Genomic DNA, 9,104 nt, shown 5'->3' on the forward strand with positions numbered 1-9,104 from the left:
GTCAGGGCGACTCAGCTTACAAGGAGGCAACTCTCGCTGGAACGTGAATTCAGTCAGGGCGGAAGGAGCCGCGCGGGGATTTAAGGTATCTACGGCCCTGATCCCGGACATAAATGGGTTGGGGATTGCGAAGCGAACACCTATTCGGAAAAAGGGAAACTCACCAGCCACCGGTCGCCTCCTTTCCACACCAGCCGCTTCCGGGTTTGTGGGGAACCTGAGCGCGCCGGGGAGGCGGGGTTGGGGCGGAGCCTGGTGGTGGGCGGGACAGGATTGGGGCGGAGCCTATGCTTCCTGGGGTCTCCCTCCCCCGGCGCCCATTTTCTTGGGTTTCTGCGACCAAACCTACCACGAGGCAGGGGCAACTCAGGGGTTAGGGAACTAGAATCTGGTGGAAGCGTCAAACTCCGCTGGTAATGGAATCCAGCAACATTCCTGCAATTAAGATTAAGTTCTGATGCTCGGCGCCCATCCCACAGTGATTACTGCGCCGGTCACAGACACCGAGGCTGGCGGGTTAGACCCAGTCCTGCCTAGCTAAGCAACAATGACAACTGCAACAAAAGAACAGTCGGGCTTTGTGGTGGGCGCCTGTGGTCCCAGCTACTTGTGAGGCTGAGGCAAGAGAATCGCTTAAGCCCAAGACTTGAAAGTTGCTGTGAGCTGTGACGCAATTCACCAGACAGAGGGCGACATAGTGACACCTGTCTCTAAATATATAAATAAATACATAAAATAGGTTCTACAATTATGTTAAACACCGCAGGAATGTCTGCAGGTGAGGCAACCTACAATGGGAATTGCAAAACCCTCCCTGGGCTGAATGTGCAGTTTCATGTTGAGGCCCAACAGAACACACTGGAAATCCTTTCTGTTTCAATTCCACCTTCACAGTGGAGAGAGAATGTCAAGCCTGAGCTGATGATGACAGACTTTCAGAGGGGCAATCCCCAGGGTGTGGAGGCCTCAGGCCAGTTTAATATGGTCACCAGGGCTGGTTTGAAAAAAGCAATAACTCTTGAATAGAGATGGAAATTATGTAAGCGTTCTTCACAGTGGTTATTCTTTACACTTTTGAGATTATGTACTTTTAAAATAAACTTTGTTGGCCTCATAGTGGGCTCACATCAATATGTTCTAAATTCATGTAAATTCACATGAACGCAAGTTTATTATGAAGTAATTAGAAAATGCACTTGATTTAAAATTTGTTATATATTAATATATACATCTTTTTTGTTTTTCTTTTTGAGACAGAGTCTGAAGCTGTCACCCTGTATAGAGTGCTGTGGGGGTCATAACTCACAGCAACCTCCTCCACTTCGGGCTCAAGTGATCCTCTTGGGTCACATACCTGCTCAGGGTGGTCTGCAACTGTGAGCTCAGGCAATGCACCTGCCTCACCCTCCCAGAGTGCTAGGATTACAGGCATGAGCCACCACCATGGCACCTTCGCTTTTTTTTCTTGAGGGAGTCTTACTCTGTCACTCCGGGTAGAGTGCCTGTCTTGTCATAACTCACAGCCACCTGAAACTAGTGGGTTCAAGACAACCCACTCAGCTTCCCAAATAACTGGGACTGCAGGTGCCATCCAAAGTGGCTGAGTAGATTTTCTATTTTTAGTAGAGACAGTCTCAAACTTGCTCATGCTGGTCTTTAACACCGAGCTCAAGTATCCACCTGCCTTTGCCTCCCAGAGTGTTAGGATTACAGGCATCAGCCACCATACCCAGCTAAGTTGTTATATATTTTAGGTCTTTTCTTTGTTTTCTCTTAAATGATCTTTGTGCCTCAGCTTTAGAGGGAGCTAGGATTGTAAGTGTGCACCACCACATCCAACTTGAAAGTATCATATGTAAATGCATATATTATGTAACTTTTTTTGTGAAGTAATTTTGGATGAAATCAAATCTATTGGATGCCAGCATGCCTGGCACAACCACAAAGACATCCTCTGTTGCTCAAAGGCATTACTCTGAATTCAAATACTAGCCAGAGGAAGGTGACACAATGGCCTCTAGGGATTCACCAACAGAGATTATCTCCTTGTCCCAAAGTCAAGGTGAAGTCTGGGGATTTTCCCTCTGATTAGTTTTCCTTTTCCTCTGCAGATGCTCGTTAGCTTCCACACAGGTGAAAGCATCTGATCTTAGAGAAGGCCCATATTAAGAAATTACAGTTCACGGGCAGCGCCTATAGCTCAGTGAGTAGGGCACCTGGCTCCATATACCCAGGGTGGCAAGTTCGAACCCAGCCCCGGCCAAATGGCAACAAAAAATAGCTGAGCATTGTTGTGGGCGCCTGTAGGCCCAACTACTTGGGAGGCTGAGGCAAGAGAATCACCTATGCCCAAGAGCTGGAGGTTGCTGTGAGCTGTGATGCCATAGCGCTCTACTGAGGGCGACAGAATGAAACTCTGTCTCTAAAAAATAAAACAAAGGAAAAGAAAAGAAATCACAGTTCACTATCTTGCACTTTCCCAAAGCTAACCCTAAGCTAAACACTTTAAGGTACACTGCATTTTCATAAAGAATTTCGGTTTTGCCTGCCCTTGTCCTATGAGCATGCTCAGGTCATGCTGTCTCTAGATAGCACCCTACATCTGTCACTAGAGTAACACAGGAAATAAATACATTAAACATACACGCTGAACCATAGTATAAGAAAGAGAAAAAATGAGACAAAAGAATCATATACAAATCGGATATTTTTCATAGACTTGAAAATGAACCACAGTATATATTGCTTCATATCATAATCTGAAAATCATTTCCCTCATTTTGTAAAAATCCTCTTTGTAAAATTCCTTTATCATATTTTTATGTAATAAATGTTTCCGCACAGTAATCTAGATTCTATTTAAGTAATATCTTAGGAAATTTAACTAAATAATATTTCACAAACTTTCTTTTTTGGGGGTTGGGGGAACAAAGTCTCCCTGGGTAGCCCAGGGTATTATGGTGTGGCATCAGCTTAGCTCACAGCAAACTCAAACTCCTGAAGTCAAGTGATCCTCCTGCCTGAGGCTCCAGAACAAATGGCAGCCTTGGCGCTGCCCACCACACTAGCAGGCTAACTTTTCTATTTTAAGTAGAGTGATCTTGCTCTTGCTCAGGCTGGTCTTCAACTCCTGACGTGAACTGAGCCCATATGTCCCCCTCCCAAAGTGTTAGGATTTCAGATATGAGCCACTGTTCACTATACCATGTGAGTTATGGGGCAGCAAGAAAGCAATGAAATGTGCAATTAACAAGGTCTTTTCTAACCAAGTGGAGGGATTCAGGAGAAAATACTCACTGATATCTTAAAAAGACAAACTAGGCTTGGTGGGCATAGTTCAGTGGTTAGGGCACCACAACATGTACTGGGGCTGGTGGGTTCAAACTCATCCTGGACCTGCTAAACAACAATGACAACAACAACCAAAAAATAGCCAGGAGTTGTGGCAGGCACCTGTAGTCCCGGCTAATTGGGAGGCTGAGGCAAGAGAATCACTTAAGCCCAGAGTTTCAGGTTCCTGGGAGCTGTGACGCCACAGCACTGTACAGAGGGTGACATAGTGAGTCTCTGTCTCCAAAAAAGAAAGAAAGAAAGAAAGAAATTTTAGTTCACTATCTTGTACTATCCCAAAGCTATCCCTGAAGACTTTAAGATGCACTGATTTTTCATATTAAGAGAAAAATTACTTTTTACCCACCATGCTCATGTCACAAAATCTGTCTCCAAATGCCACCCTCATTTACAAACTCCAAAATTATTATCTAGAGAGGAGGTCAGAGAGAGCTTGTGTTTCTGAGACCTGCTTTTGAGGCCAAAATGTCCCTATGGGATAAGAACAGACTGTTCCAAGAACAATGGAAATTATGAACCGTGAACCCTATATGAAAGCATACATATTTATATATCTCATGATATCACAGACATAATGCATTTTCTATAGTATGCTTTCAATATTCTAAAGATTTGTTTGTTGGTTCTTTTTTCTTAGTCACATTTTGTTTTATGGATAAAGGTGATCTCTTTTACTTTCTTTTTATTTTTTATTTTTAAACAGAGGCTTACTCTGTCAGCCTGGGTAGAGTGCTGTGGTGTCATAGCTCATGAAAACCTCAAACTTTTGAGTTGAAGAGATCCTCTTGCCTCAGGGTCCAGAACAACTGGGACTACAGACACATGCCACCACAAACCAGAGTTTTACTATTTTTATTTTTGAAACAGAGTCTTAGTATGTTGCCCTCGGTAGAGTGCTGTGGCATCACAGCTCACAGCAACCTCATACTCTTGGGTTTAAGGGATTCTGTTCCCTCAGCCTCACAAGTAGCTGAGACTACAAGTGCCTGTAACAGCACCTGGCTATTTTTTGTTGCAGTTGTCATTGTTATTTAGCGGGCCTGGGCTGGGTTCCAACCCGCCAGCTTTAGTGTATGTGGTTGACGCCTAAAGCACTGTGCTATGGGTGCTGTGCCCAATGTTCATTTTTAAAATTTCTTTTTACACAGTACTTTGATCTAATATGTTTTATATTTCTTTGTAGTAAAGTATAACTGATATTTCTATAGTCCTGACAATGACATTATTGAATTATGTCCTCAGTAGGAAGTTTCAGTGAAATTGGACCATCTTAACAAAAACACAAACATATATGTTTAGAACAATTTAAAAGCCATGTAAAATATTTAACATAAAATTGCAATGGTCAAAAAACAAAATTTAAAGGGTAAAATGATGATGTGTCTTTGATGACCCATTCCCACATTTATACACATGGCATGTTACATCCTCTGATATAACAGGACGTGTCTCTGTGCAAAGATAGCCCTCCCTGACCACTGAGCCAGGGAGTGTTCAGAATATCTTATAGGAAGACAAAGCACAGAGTTTCAGAACATTCCTTCAGAACCCGCTCCCCTTCTAGTGAAGCCCACTCCCACACTTTAGCAGGAAGATCTGGGCTGGACTGACTGAACTCCCTTCAGGGCACAGATGATACCCAGGCAGAACACAGCTCCCTCATCCCTCTGTGGGGCACAGGCTGATCTCAGCCCTCACAAATACATGACATTGTGCCTTACTTTTCAATGCTGGATACAGAATAGGCTAGAACCCCCTGATCCACAGAGGATACACTCAGTACGTGCTATGTAAAGTTGAAGGAATAGTAAAATAATTTTAAAAAGAACAAGAAAACAGACAACTTGCTAAATGCCATGAACATATTATGAAATATATTATCTGTTATGATACAACCCAAAACTTGTAGTATAAAATATCAGAATGAAACAATCACTGAAGAATTTTCTCCAGTCACGCATGTGCCTCATGTCTGCAAATCCAAGCACGGTGGCAGGCCAAGGTGGGAGGATTGTTTCAGAACAAGAGTTCAACCCTACCCTGGGTAACATCACAAGACTCCCTCTGTATCAACAGAAAAAACAAGCAGCCAGGTGTGGGGATGTGCACCTGCACTCTCAGCTACTTGGGAGGCTGAGACAGGAAGATGATTTGTGTATAGGAATTGGAAGGTGCAGTGAGTGTGATTGGGCCCCTGCACTCCTGCCTGCATAACAGAGATCCTGTCTGTCTGTGAAAAAAAAAAAGAGTCCCTGCAGCAACAGCAAACCTCTGTGGGATGGAAACTCTCAGAATGACTAAACCAATCTCCTGCTCCCAGACATTATGTTGATTCCATCTTTTTTTTTTTTTTTTGGCTGGGACTGGGTTTGAACCCACCAGCTCCGGTATATGGGGCCAGCGCCTTTCTCCTTTGAGCCACAGACGCCACCCTGATTCCGTCTTTTAAAACATGATGGAATAAAACACTCTGTATCACTGATGTCTGTCCATGCTATTCTTGGTCATGAACAAGTTGATATAGTAATTTATTCAATTTAGCTTGAAATAAAGTAAAAAAAGAAAAAAAAGAGGCAGAAAAGGTGTCTGCTAAGATGATTTCCTTTCCAGAATGTACCATGTTACCCCACGACTTTCATGTGCAGCTGGTCTAATCCTCCTCTACAGAGAGCTGGTAGTGTACCCAGATGTAGCCGCTGAATAGTCCTTGCTGCCTTACCACACTGAAACCACAGGGCCACATGTCCTATGTAACCTAGGGCTGAGGGTGAAGCCCTTCCCAGGACTGTGCCCAATGGAGCCTCTTCACAAGGTCATGGTGTTGTGTCCAGGAGCTCCCAAAGACCACTCCTCCACTCAGCTAGCAGAAGAGTCCTTTGTTAAAGAGCCAGCTGGTGACTGCCTCACACCTAATGCAGGGGTTTGGAGAGCAGCCCCCACTGCTTAAGGGGTCAGGTTTTTAAAGCCTGATATGTATCCTGGTTGGCACGCAGGCTGCCCAGGTACACACAGGTTGGTAAGCAAGCAATGTACAGAAGCAGAACTTTGCAATTAGTTAGTCATACATCTTTGTTTCAGTACTTTCCTCATCTGGTATTACTTAAAGGTCAGTTCTGGAACAGCTGGTACTTCCTGGTTTTTTTCCCAGGCAGTTAGTCAAGCAAGAAATCAATTAATACTTTCCCAACTTGGCACCTGTAGGTCAAGTGGCTAAGGCGCCAGCCACATACATTAGAGCTGGTGGGTTCCAATCTAGCCTGGGCCTGCCAAACAACAATGACAACTACAACCAAAAAAATAGCCAGGCGTTGTGGTGGGTGCCTGTAGTCCCAGCTACTTGGGAGGCTGAGGCAAGAGAATTGCTTAAGCCCAGGAGTTGGAGGTTGCTGTGAGCTGTGATGCCACAGCCCTCTACCCAGGGAGAGAGGTTGAGGCTCTGTCTCAAAAAAAAAAAAAAAAAATTTCCCTATTTTGGGAGTGAACCAGACTTACTCCATTTTGTTGAGGGCTTATGACCCAGAAATTTGCCAAGAGTTATCTGGTATTTTTTCATCTTAGTCTAGGTCTAACATTGTGACTGGGTCACAGTGACATGGCATCAATGTGGAGATGACAAAAACTGAAAGAAGGCATAGGGAGAGTGGAAGGAAACATGTCCCTCAGATGGCTCAGAGTCAGAGAAGGTCACCAACTCCAATGCCCAGCATTTGAGAAAGGAGAAAGACACACACAATTCGTTGAAAATATCACTGTACCTGAACAAGAACCATTCCAGAATTGTTTTCTTTCCTCTTCCCTCTGATCTGGGCTTCTTCCTCACTCAGTGTGAATTTTCACAGGTCAATCCTGAATGTCAAAAAATATGGTGTTCAGTGCTAAGAATCAACACACTACCTTTCTGTACCAGGATCCCTGAGAGGGGAAAGTCTTCCCATGTAAGAAGATGGTTCTCTCCTGGCCATAACACTAGGGGCATGCAGGGACGATACACTCCTACAGGATGATGAACTAGTGTTTCTGTGGCCCTTCATCAGACCTAGGCCCCCTCCTCTTGAAGACCCCACATATCCTGCAACAGCGGGGAGCTGGGCTGCACTGAGCTCCCCTCCAGGGCATAGACCCAAATCCCTCTGTGATCATATGCTGAGCCCAGCCCTCAGCAGTGGAGGACACACAGCCTTGGTCCCCAGTTCTGGACACTGACTGGGCACATCTGGTCACTGGATCCCAACCTGACTGGGTGAATGGCAAGGGGACATGAGAGATTTTATCTGGAAAAAAACCTCAGCATTCTAATGTGATGCCAGGCCTGAGTACAACTCAGAGGGGCAAGGCTTGGACTGCTCCTAGCTTCTGGCTCTGGTCAGAGCCTTGGAACATGCTGTAACCAGAGTTCTGACCATGAAAGGAGAGGGTCTCAAAAGAAACACATACATCAGCCAATATGGTCTATAGGGTGGTGGGAGAATGAAGTGGTGGCTGAACTGTTAAATGGGGGACAGGAGTTGCAGAAGTCCCCTGTGAGAAGCTGATATCCGAACAAAGATGTCAGGAAAGAAAGTTGCTTGTTACCTGCAGCTGAGGGGCAGAATTCTAGAAATAGAGATGTCCAGTGTATACACCCTGAGGAAGGAACAGCCTGGGGAAAAGAAAGAGGCCCATGTGGCTGTAGCAGAGCCAGTGAGCAGGACACAAGCAGAATAGGAGGTGAGAGAGGGCTTGGGGAGCAGAGTATGGAGGGCCCAGGCCTGCAAACAAATTTTTCCTGTGTCTCAGGTGAAGTTTCAAAATGATCTATTTCCCCACCTATTTTAAGTATACATGTATTTTTTTCCTTATTTCATATAACAATGCACTTAAGACATGATATCTTATATATTTTAAATATATGACAAGAAGTTCCACTAAACCCCAGGAAGTAACAGGGTTATCCTAGTCTGAGATGTGAGGACTGCAAAAGAACGTTTTGGGAGAGGTGAGAAAGTCCCTTTAGGACACGAGTTTTCAACCTGTGGGTCACAACCCCTTTTTTCCATTTTTAACAATGCAGCAATTAAGAAGGTTGAGAAGCACTGCTTTAGGACATACAAAGCTTGAGACACCTTTTAGATGGCCCAGCAGAGACGTAAAGAGACAGTGGAGGGCAGTGGCTGTGGCTCAAAGGGGTAGGACCCTGGCCCCATATGCTGGAGGTGATGGGTTCAAACCTAGCCTCGGCCAAAAACTGCAAAAATAAATAAATTAAAGAAGACAGCGGAGAGGATTCTAGAGTTTAGGAACAGGGCTGCAGAGGCAGTGGAGACGTGTTGGAGGGGTTTAAATCATGAGATGACATGACAAGGAAAGGCAGTGGGTGTGGACACAGATGATAAGTAGTTCAAGGAACAAATCATGGGACACTCCCATCTTCTGAGAATATAGTTTCAGAGACACCAGTCAGGAAACTGGTAAGAGATGAAGGTGACAACAAAGATCTAAAAGGAAGTGATTTCTAAACTTCAGAGATACGTCTCCAAAGAAAAAGAGAAGAAAAAATGATCACCTGGGAAATAAGCAGATGACAGGAAGAGAAAGATGGAAGACCGAAATATGAAAATGGGATTTAGACATACAGAGGTCACTTGTGGCTGAGAAAGAACAGTGGATGGTGAGTGAGCAAGCTTGATGGAAAAGGGAAAATTAAGAACTGGAGGTAAGGCTCAGCGCCTGTGGCTCAAGCGGCTAAGGCGCCAGCCACATACACCTAAGGTGGC

At 44.6% G+C, this 9,104-nt stretch overlaps 1 protein-coding gene across 2 annotated transcripts in view; it reads right to left on the bottom strand.

Annotated features, from left to right (window-relative positions):
• The window catches only part of LOC105888167 (zinc finger protein 480-like), a 55,737-nt gene that overhangs the window by 12,574 nt on the left and 34,059 nt on the right, over positions 1-9,104 (bottom strand). Inside the window, exon 1 of one of the 2 annotated variants that reach the window (XM_023507948.1) lies at positions 165-196. The exons of the other annotated variant lie outside the window; for it this stretch is intronic. The gene's annotated coding sequence lies outside the window, so the exon portion shown is untranslated. Of the gene's footprint in view, positions 1-164; positions 197-9,104 lie in introns of those variants that run through there. 2 annotated transcript variants of the gene reach the window in all.

The sequence above is a fragment of the Otolemur garnettii genome, unplaced genomic scaffold (genome assembly GCF_000181295.1).
Source record: "Otolemur garnettii isolate 467f Iridium unplaced genomic scaffold, OtoGar3 scaffold00212, whole genome shotgun sequence".
Taxonomy (NCBI): domain Eukaryota; kingdom Metazoa; phylum Chordata; class Mammalia; order Primates; family Galagidae; genus Otolemur; species Otolemur garnettii.